We start from the raw sequence: 9,194 nt of genomic DNA, 5'->3' as shown, positions 1-9,194 counted from the left end.
CATCTATTAGTAAAAGAGACATTTGATATAAATTAAAATAATAAATTAACATATCAGTTGTGATAGGAGCAATTGGCTTAATGAAAAAAATCTTGAGAAAATAAATGAAATACAGACGGAAGCCATGGGGGGGGAACAACATCTATTAGTAAAAGAGACATTTGATATAAATTAAAATAATAAATTAACATATCAGTTGTGATTGGAGCAATTGGCTTAATGAAAAAATCTTGAGAAAATAAATGAAATACAGACAGAAGCCATGGGGGGAACAACATCTATTAGTAAAAGAGACATTTGATATAAATTAAAATAATAAATTAACATATCAGTTGTGATAGGAGCAATTGGCTTAATGAAAAAAAATCTTGAGAAAATAAATGAAATACAGACAGAAGCCATGGGGGGGGGGGAACAACATCTATTAGTAAAAGAGACATTTGATATAAATTAAAATAATAAATTAACATATCAGTTGTGATAGGAGCAATTGGCTTAATGAAAAAAATCTTGAGAAAATAAATGAAATACAGACAGAAGCCATGGGGGGGGGGAACAACATCTATTAGTAAAAGAGACATTTGATATAAATTAAAATAATAAATTAACATATCAGTTGTGATAGGAGCAATTGGCTTAATGAAAAAAATCTTGAGAAAATAAATGAAATACAGACAGAAGCCATGGGGGGGGGAACAACATCTATTCGTAAAAGAGACATTTGATATAAATTAAAAAAATAAATTAACATATCAGTTGTGATAGGAGCAATTGGCTTAATGAAAAAAATCTTGAGAAAATAAATGAAATACAGACAGAAGCCATGGGGGGGAACAACATCTATTAGTAAAAGAGACATTTGATATAAATTAAAATAATAAATTAACATATCAGTTGTGATTGGAGCAATTGGCTTAATGAAAAAAATCTTGAGAAAATAAATGAAATACAGACAGAAGCCATGGGGGGAACAACATCTATTAGTAAAAGAGACATTTGATATAAATTAAAATAATAAATTAACATATCAGTTGTGATAGGAGCAATTGGCTTTATGAAAAAAATCTTGAGAAAATAAATGAAATACAGACAGAAGCCATGGGGGGGGGGAACAACATCTATTAGTAAAAGAGACATTTGATATAAATTAAAATAATAAATTAACATATCAGTTGTGATAGGAGCAATTGGCTTAATGAAAAAAATCTTGAGAAAATAAATGAAATACAGACAGAAGCCATGGGGGGGGGGGAACAACATCTATTAGTAAAAGAGACATTTGATATAAATTAAAAAAATAAATTAACATATCAGTTGTGATAGGAGCAATTGGCTTAATGAAAAAAATCTTGAGAAAATAAATGAAATACAGACAGAAGCCATGGGGGGGGAACAACATCTATTCGTAAAAGAGACATTTGATATAAATTAAAAAATAAATTAACATATCAGTTGTGATAGGAGCAATTGGCTTAATGAAAAAAATCTTGAGAAAATAAATGAAATACAGACAGAAGCCATGGGGGGGGAACAACATCTATTAGTAAAAGAGACATTTGATATAAATTAAAATAATAAATTAACATATCAGTTGTGATAGGAGCAATTGGCTTAATGAAAAAAAATCTTGAGAAAATAAAAGAAATACAGACAGAAGCCATGGGGGGGAACAACATCTATTAGTAAAAGAGACATTTGATATAAATTAAAAAAATAAATTAACATATCAGTTGTGATAGGAGCAATTGGCTTAATGAAAAAAAATCTTGAGAAAATAAAAGAAATACAGACAGAAGCCATGGGGGGGGGAACAACATCTATTAGTAAAAGAGACATTTGATATAAATTAAAATAATAAATTAACATATCAGTTGTGATTGGAGCAATTGGCTTAATGAAAAAAATCTTCAGAAAATAAAAGAAATACAGACAGAAGCCATGGGGGGGGAACAACATCTATTAGTAAAAGAGACATTTGATATAAATTAAAATAATAAATTAACATATCAGTTGTGATAGGAGCAATTGGCTTAATGAAAAAAATCTTCAGAAAATAAAAGAAATACAGACAGAAGCCATGGGGGGGGAACAACATCTATTAGTAAAAGAGACATTTGATATAAATTAAAATAATAAATTAACATATCAGTTGTGATAGGAGCAATTGGCTTAATGAAAAAAATCTTCAGAAAATAAAAGAAATACAGACAGAAGCCATGGGGGGGGGGAACAACATCTATTAGTAAAAGAGACATTTGATATAAATAAAAATAATAAATTAACATATCAGTTGTGATTGGAGCAATTGGCTTAATGAAAAAAATCTTCAGAAAATAAAAGAAATACAGACAGAAGCCATGGGGGGGGAACAACATCTATTAGTAAAAGAGACATTTGATATAAATTAAAATAATAAATTAACATATCAGTTGTGATTGGAGCAATTGGCTTAATGAAAAAAATCTTCAGAAAATAAAAGAAATACAGACAGAAGCCATGGGGGGGGAACAACATCTATTAGTAAAAGAGACATTTGATATAAATTAAAATAATAAATTAACATATCAGTTGTGATTGGAGCAATTGGCTTAATGAAAAAAATCTTCAGAAAATAAAAGAAATACAGACAGAAGCCATGGGGGGGGAACAACATCTATTAGTAAAAGAGACATTTGATATAAATTAAAATAATAAATTAAAATATCAGTTGTGATTGGAGCAATTGGCTTAATGAAAAAAATCTTGAGAAAATAAAAGAAATACAGACAGAAGCCATGGGGGGGGAACAACATCTATTAGTAAAAGAGACATTTGATATAAATTAAAATAATAAATTAACATATCAGTTGTGATTGGAGCAATTGGCTTAATGAAAAAAATCTTGAGAAAATAAATGAAATACAGACAGAAGCCATGGGGGGGGAACAACATCTATTAGTAAAAGAGACATTTGATATAAATTAAAATAATAAATTAACATATCAGTTGTGATTGGAGCAATTGGCTTAATGAAAAAAATCTTGAGAAAATAAAAGAAATACAGACAGAAGCCATGGGGGGGGAACAACATCTATTAGTAAAAGAGACATTTGATATAAATTAAAATAATAAATTAACATATCAGTTGTGATTGGAGCAATTGGCTTAATGAAAAAAATCTTGAGAAAATAAATGAAATACAGACAGAAGCCATGGGGGGGGAACAACATCTATTAGTAAAAGAGACATTTGATATAAATTAAAATAATAAATTAACATATCAGTTGTGATTGGAGCAATTGGCTTAATGAAAAAAATCTTGAGAAAATAAAAGAAATACAGACAGAAGCCATGGGGGGGAACAACATCTATTAGTAAAAGAGACATTTGATATAAATTAAAATAATAAATTAACATATCAGTTGTGATTGGAGCAATTGGCTTAATGAAAAAAATCTTGAGAAAATAAAAGAAATACAGACAGAAGCCATGGGGGGGAACAACATCTATTAGTAAAAGAGACATTTGATATAAATTAAAATAATAAATTAACATATCAGTTGTGATTGGAGCAATTGGCTTAATGAAAAAAATCTTGAGAAAATAAAAGAAATACAGACAGAAGCCATGGGGGGGAACAACATCTATTAGTAAAAGAGACATTTGATATAAATTAAAATAATAAATTAACATATCAGTTGTGATTGGAGCAATTGGCTTAATGAAAAAAATCTTGAGAAAATAAATGAAATACAGACAGAAGCCATGGGGGGGGGAACAACATCTATTAGTAAAAGAGACATTTGATATAAATTAAAATAATAAATTAACATATCAGTTGTGATTGGAGCAATTGGCTTAATGAAAAAAATCTTGAGAAAATAAATGAAATACAGACAGAAGCCATGGGGGGGGAACAACATCTATTAGTAAAAGAGACATTTGATATAAATTAAAATAATAAATTAACATATCAGTTGTGATTGGAGCAATTGGCTTAATGAAAAAAATCTTGAGAAAATAAATGAAATACAGACAGAAGCCATGGGGGGGGGGGGAACAACATCTATTAGTAAAAGAGACATTTGATATAAATTAAAATAATAAATTAACATATCAGTTGTGATTGGAGCAATTGGCTTAATGAAAAAAATCTTGAGAAAATAAAAGAAATACAGACAGAAGCCATGGGGGGGGAACAACATCTATTAGTAAAAGAGACATTTGATATAAATTAAAATAATAAATTAACATATCAGTTGTGATAGGAGCAATTGGCTTAATGAAAAAAATCTTGAGAAAATAAAAGAAATACAGACAGAAGCCATGGGGGGGGACAACATCTATTAGTAAAAGAGACATTTGATATAAATTAAAATAATAAATTAACATATCAGTTGTGATAGGAGCAATTGGCTTAATGAAAAAAATCTTGAGAAAATAAAAGAAATACAGACAGAAGCCATGGGGGGGGAACAACATCTATTAGTAAAAGAGACATTTGATATAAATTAAAATAATAAATTAACATATCAGTTGTGATTGGAGCAATTGGCTTAATGAAAAAAATCTTGAGAAAATAAAAGAAATACAGACAGAAGCCATGGGGGGGGAACAACATCTATTAGTAAAAGAGACATTTGATATAAATTAAAATAATAAATTAACATATCAGTTGTGATAGGAGCAATTGGCTTAATGAAAAAAATCTTGAGAAAATAAAAGAAATACAGACAGAAGCCATGGGGGGGGAACAACATCTATTAGTAAAAGAGACATTTGATATAAATTAAAATAATAAATTAACATATCACTTGTGATAGGAGCAATTGGCTTAATGAAAAAAATCTTGAGAAAATAAAAGAAATACAGACAGAAGCCATGGGGGGGGAACAACATCTATTAGTAAAAGAGACATTTGATATAAATTAAAATAATAAATTAACATATCAGTTGTGATAGGAGCAATTGGCTTAATGAAAAAAATCTTGAGAAAATAAAAGAAATACAGACAGAAGCCATGGGGGGGGGAACAACATCTATTAGTAAAAGAGACATTTGATATAAATTAAAATAATAAATTAACATATCAGTTGTGATAGGAGCAATTGGCTTAATGAAAAAAATCTTGAGAAAATAAATGAAATACAGACAGAAGCCATGGGGGGGGGACAACATCTATTAGTAAAAGAGACATTTGATATAAATTAAAATAATAAATTAACATATCAGTTGTGATAGGAGCAATTGGCTTAATGAAAAAAATCTTGAGAAAATAAAAGAAATACAGACAGAAGCCATGGGGGGGGGGACAACATCTATTAGTAAAAGAGACATTTGATATAAATTAAAAAAATAAATTAACATATCAGTTGTGATTGGAGCAATTGGCTTAATGAAAAAAATCTTGAGAAAATAAAAGAAATACAGACAGAAGCCATGGGGGGGGAACAACATCTATTAGTAAAAGAGACATTTGATATAAATTAAAATAATAAATTAACATATCAGTTGTGATTGGAGCAATTGGCTTAATGAAAAAAATCTTGAGAAAATAAAAGAAATACAGACAGAAGCCATGGGGGGGGGGACAACATCTATTAGTAAAAGAGACATTTGATATAAATTAAAAAAATAAATTAACATATCAGTTGTGATTGGAGCAATTGGCTTAATGAAAAAAATCTTGAGAAAATAAAAGAAATACAGACAGAAGCCATGGGGGGGAACAACATCTATTAGTAAAAGAGACATTTGATATAAATTAAAATAATAAATTAACATATCAGTTGTGATTGGAGCAATTGGCTTAATGAAAAAAATCTTGAGAAAATAAAAGAAATACAGACAGAAGCCATGGGGGGGGGGACAACATCTATTAGTAAAAGAGACATTTGATATAAATTAAAATAATAAATTAACATATCAGTTGTGATAGGAGCAATTGGCTTAATGAAAAAAATCTTGAGAAAATAAAAGAAATACAGACAGAAGCCATGGGGGGGGGACAACATCTATTAGTAAAAGAGACATTTGATATAAATTAAAAAAATAAATTAACATATCAGTTGTGATTGGAGCAATTGGCTTAATGAAAAAAATCTTGAGAAAATAAAAGAAATACAGACAGAAGCCATGGGGGGGAACAACATCTATTAGTAAAAGAGACATTTGATATAAATTAAAATAATAAATTAACATATCAGTTGTGATTGGAGCAATTGGCTTAATGAAAAAAATCTTGAGAAAATAAAAGAAATACAGACAGAAGCCATGGGGGGGGGAACAACATCTATTAGTAAAAGAGACATTTGATATAAATTAAAATAATAAATTAACATATCAGTTGTGATAGGAGCAATTGGCTTAATGAAAAAAATCTTGAGAAAATAAAAGAAATACAGACAGAAGCCATGGGGGGGGGGACAACATCTATTAGTAAAAGAGACATTTGATATAAATTAAAAAAATAAATTAACATATCAGTTGTGATTGGAGCAATTGGCTTAATGAAAAAAATCTTGAGAAAATAAAAGAAATACAGACAGAAGCCATGGGGGGGAACAACATCTATTAGTAAAAGAGACATTTGATATAAATTAAAATAATAAATTAACATATCAGTTGTGATTGGAGCAATTGGCTTAATGAAAAAAATCTTGAGAAAATAAAAGAAATACAGACAGAAGCCATGGGGGGGGGGACAACATCTATTAGTAAAAGAGACATTTGATATAAATTAAAATAATAAATTAACATATCAGTTGTGATAGGAGCAATTGGCTTAATGAAAAAAATCTTGAGAAAATAAAAGAAATACAGACAGAAGCCATGGGGGGGAACAACATCTATTAGTAAAAGAGACATTTGATATAAATTAAAAAAATAAATTAACATATCAGTTGTGATTGGAGCAATTGGCTTAATGAAAAAAATCTTAAGAAAATAAAAGAAATACAGACAGAAGCCATGGGGGGGAACAACATCTATTAGTAAAAGAGACATTTGATATAAATTAAAATAATAAATTAACATATCAGTTGTGATTGGAGCAATTGGCTTAATGAAAAAAATCTTCAGAAAATAAATGAAATACAGACAGAAGCCATGGGGGGGGAACAACATCTATTAGTAAAAGAGACATTTGATATAAATTAAAATAATAAATTAACATATCAGTTGTGATAGGAGCAATTGGCTTAATGAAAAAAATCTTGAGAAAATAAATGAAATACAGACAGAAGCCATGGGGGGGGGGAACAACATCTATTAGTAAAAGAGACATTTGATATAAATTAAAATAATAAATTAACATATCAGTTGTGATAGGAGCAATTGGCTTAATGAAAAAAATCTTGAGAAAATAAAAGAAATACAGACAGAAGCCATGGGGGGGAACAACATCTATTAGTAAAAGAGACATTTGATATAAATTAAAATAATAAATTAACATATCAGTTGTGATAGGAGCAATTGGCTTAATGAAAAAAATCTTGAGAAAATAAATGAAATACAGACAGAAGCCATGGGGGGGGGAACAACATCTATTAGTAAAAGAGACATTTGATATAAATTAAAATAATAAATTAACATATCAGTTGTGATAGGAGCAACTGGCTTAATGAAAAAAATCTTGAGAAAATAAATGAAATAACATTGTATTGTATTGAACTAATGATTCATATGTTATGTACCGTATGTATTGAACTAATGATTCATATGTTATGTACCGTAAAGCGTAATTTTGTCATTTTTGGATTGTTTTTACCCTTTTTACATCCCCCAAAGATCTGTAAATACCCTAAATACAAATGGATAAGATAACAGGGTGGTTATTTCAGTCTTCCAACTGTAAAAAGCCATACAGGAGTGTTCATAGGAGCCCGATGAGATATAATACCTGCATTTTGGGGATTATCCGTGATTTTTGTCCATTTTTGGCTAATTTTTGGGTAAATTTGACCCATTTTGGACCCTTAAGATACCTTGAAAAACCCTCTACTTGTGGGATAGCCAATGGGAATGTAAGATTTAATGATACAAATGCATTTATAGTCAAAAAATGCATCCTGTGGCTTTCAATAAATGATTAAGTGTACATATATATGTGTGTGTGTGTGTGCTTTCTCAAGAGAGCTAATAACAATAAGAGTTATCTACCCTTAAAACCCATATGAAAATGTACTAATAAATATATATATATATTAGTAATTTATGAAATATATATGGCGATTAAGCTACACTGAATATTCGGCGTTTCATCCACTATAGTATTCGTCAGGCTAAATTGGAAAATTTTCATGTCCTCAAAGGTGAAAGAATGTGGTGATTCTGGAATCATTCATCTGTTATTTTTAATGTTTCCTATCGAATCGAAAGCTTTTAATGCTATTCTTTGGTATTTTTTGATGATTTTCTTTGATTTAGACATAAAATAAATACAAAATTAATACCTTGAAAAATTGGAAAATTTTCATGTCCTCAAAGGTGAAAGAATGTGGTGATTCTGGAATCATTCATCTGTTATTTTTAATGTTTCCTATCGAATCGAAAGCTTTTAATGCTATTCTTTGGTATTTTTTGATGATTTTCTTTGATTTAGACATAAAATAAATACAAAATTAATACCTTGAAAAATTGGAAAATTTTCATGTCCTCAAAGGTGAAAGAATGTGGTGATTCTGGAATCATTCATCTGTTATTTTTAATGTTTCCTATCGAATCGAAAGCTTTTAATGCTATTCTTTGGTATTTTTTGATGATTTTCTTTGATTTAGACATAAAATAAATACAAAATTAATACCTTGAAAAATTGGAAAATTTTCATGTCCTCAAAGGTGAAAGAATGTGGTGATTCTGGAATCATTCATCTGTTATTTTTAATCAAGTGAAAAATTTCTAAGTCCAAACAAGAGGGGATGTAGGTATAGATAGGTGACAATCTTATAGACCAAGGCATCTCAGCGTGTATTCAAGTGAAAAATTTCTAAGTCCAAACAAGAGGGGATGTAGGTATAGATAGGTGACAATCTTATAGACCAAGGCATCTCAGCGTGTATTCAAGTGAAAAATTTCTAAGTCCAAACAAGAGTTGATGTAGGTATAGATAAGTGACAATCTTATAGACCAAGGCATCTCAGCGAGTATTCAAGTGAAAAATTTCTTAGTCCAAACAAGAGGGGATGTAGGTATTGATAGGTTACAATCTTATAGAC

The sequence above is a fragment of the Euprymna scolopes genome, chromosome 46 (genome assembly GCF_053919585.1).
Source record: "Euprymna scolopes isolate OS-2025 chromosome 46, ASM5391958v1, whole genome shotgun sequence".
Lineage (NCBI taxonomy): Eukaryota > Metazoa > Mollusca > Cephalopoda > Sepiida > Sepiolidae > Euprymna > Euprymna scolopes.
This window is presented reverse-complemented; position numbering follows the sequence as displayed.